Raw genomic sequence first — 2,578 nt, forward strand, 5'->3', positions numbered from 1 at the left:
ATGTCTGTCTAGTACTGGTCAATTATACTGTCTTAGAATTTCTGCTAATTTTTCTTCTTAGGTAGTTACACATTTGATATACTTGGGGCTTACTTTTTATATGGTAATGAAATAGAGATCTAAGTTTATTTTCTTTCATAGGTAACCAGTTACAAAACAAAGCAGCTTTACCCAATGAATTAAAATTGCACCTTTTCCATAAATGTAGCTGTTTTTTGTGATGGTTCTATTTCTGGACTGTTCTGCCTACTGACCTATTTGCCTGCTCTAGAAGCAAAATGACTGCATTGCAGTGGCTGCAAGAGGTTAAAAAATGTCTCCCACTTAAAGATATCTAAAAGTTATCTTGTTTGGAAAGGAGTTTTTGCATACATGATTCAGTTAAAGATTTTGAGATGAGATTATCTTGGATTACTGAGGAGGGCACTAAATATCATCACTGGTATCTTTATGAGAGAAGATGGAGGGCCAAGCACAGGGCTTTCAGCATTCTGGGAGGTTTGGAAAGGCAGAGGCAGATCACAAGTGTGAGCTCAGCCTGGGCGATTTAGCAATTTATTCTCAAAATAAAAAATGCCAAAGGCTGGGAATGAAGCTCATTGTGAAGATCTTGGGCTCAATCCCCAGGACAGGAAAAGAAGAAGAGGGGGGCGGGGGAACTTGCTTTTAAGGATAATTCATATATTTATCCAATCCTTCTCAACTGTAATTTCTGTGATCAGGTTACTATTTTTTTTTTCATTTCTGGGGGGCACCAAGGATAGAACCCAGGTCCTCACACTTGTGAGACAGAAGGCGGAACCACTGAGCTAAAATCCTGGCCCGATCATGTAATAATTTTAAATTGTTTTGAGTCTCTCAAATACTGTAACAATAAAACAACTGAGTCTCTTTCCCCACTATATTTATGCTGGTCACTTTATTCATTACCTGCATGGCATCAATTAGCATTTATGATTCATTGTTCAGTTTTAGTAGTAATAGAAGTCATCTCTAAATTTTCTATATGTTAACAGAATTGGCTTCAGGGTCTTAGCTGTTTTATGTTTTCTACCAAAGAAAATATTTTCTATGGTGATAAATACTTTGAAAGAAATTTTTATTTAGAATTTTTAAAAGAAATGGATGTTGGATTTTTAAAAATATCTCTTCTATATCAAATGGTATAATTATACAGTGTCCTCTCCTTTTTAGTTCATTTAGGTAAGGAGCCATGTGATATATTTCTGCTTTAATAAGTATCATTTGGGTGTGGCATTTTTATTTAGCTATTTCTTTTTTAGCTGAAATCTCTTTCCAATACTTCATTTTAGAAAATTTGCATCTACCCCAGGATTGAATTGATCCAAAGCATTATTTTACATATATCAGTCTTTGGCATTAAAATCACATAAATTTAATAAGATTCATTATATAGCTGTAGTCCTGCAGTCACTAATTATTTTACAGAAATTTTTCATATTTTTAAATGTTAGATCAGATTTCACTATAAAACCATCTGGACCTGATGATTTTATTAATAGTATATATTTAATTTCTTTACTAACAATTTACTGGTACTCATCCTAATTCAATATTTTAATTCTTGTTGAATTTACTTTATTTGTTTAGGTTTTCCCAGAGAATAAAATTCTTTTACAATACAATAATATACATAATATTCTTCAATATTTTTAATATATCAAATCTGCAGTTTTTCTCCCATGTGATGCCACAGATTGCACTTTTTTGCTTTTTGTTTATTTTTACTAATTATACCTGCTGCTCTATCTTATTCATCTCTTCAGTGCCACTCTTTGGTTTGAAGTTTTCATTTTTTCCTTTTTCTTGCTTTTTAATATATAATTGTATCTTTCTCTTTTCTTTTTGTTTACATTGTTGTCCTCCAAATTTCTTAATTTGAAAATGAAGTTTAATTACATATAGTCTTTTTTTTCAGGGCCTTGTGCATGCTAGGCAAATGGTCTATCAATAAGCAACACTCCCATCCTATCACAATTTTTAAATAATGAAAGCAATAAAGACATATTTTGCATTATATTGCTTTAGCTACATCCCATAGATTTTTACACCTAATGTTTCTCTTTTTATTATTTTCCAAGTACTTTTCACAGTGTATAATTTTAGTTTAATTTCTCTACTGGTCTAATAATTATTTAGAAAAATACTTTCAACTTCTATATAATATTCTTCACAGCCTCTTTACTGCTTATTTCTTATTTAGTTGAGTCCAATCAAAGAATGTGCTCTATAAAATCTCTAGGATGACTTTATTGAGATTTTTTTTTTACTAAATACATGGTCAGTGCTTATAAATATCAGAATGGGAAATGTACGTTTCCTGTTAGTAGTTTGCAAAGAGAAAGGACTATACACACAGTAATATCCATACCTAAATATGCTTCTACTAAATAGTTTTTTACTAATATTATTCAATGAGGTATTTTTTATTTTTGCTTGTTTGATATTTAGAATCCAGAAAGATAAGTATCTATATAACCACTATATTTTGTCAAAGCTTTCTTATATCTCTATTTTGTTTTATTGTGGTTTTGGCAGATGTGCCTTTTTTTTTTTT

This window comes from Fukomys damarensis, unplaced genomic scaffold (genome assembly GCF_012274545.1).
Source record: "Fukomys damarensis isolate Sample0158 unplaced genomic scaffold, DMR_v1.0_HiC HiC_scaffold_7, whole genome shotgun sequence".
In the NCBI taxonomy this organism is placed as follows: domain Eukaryota; kingdom Metazoa; phylum Chordata; class Mammalia; order Rodentia; family Bathyergidae; genus Fukomys; species Fukomys damarensis.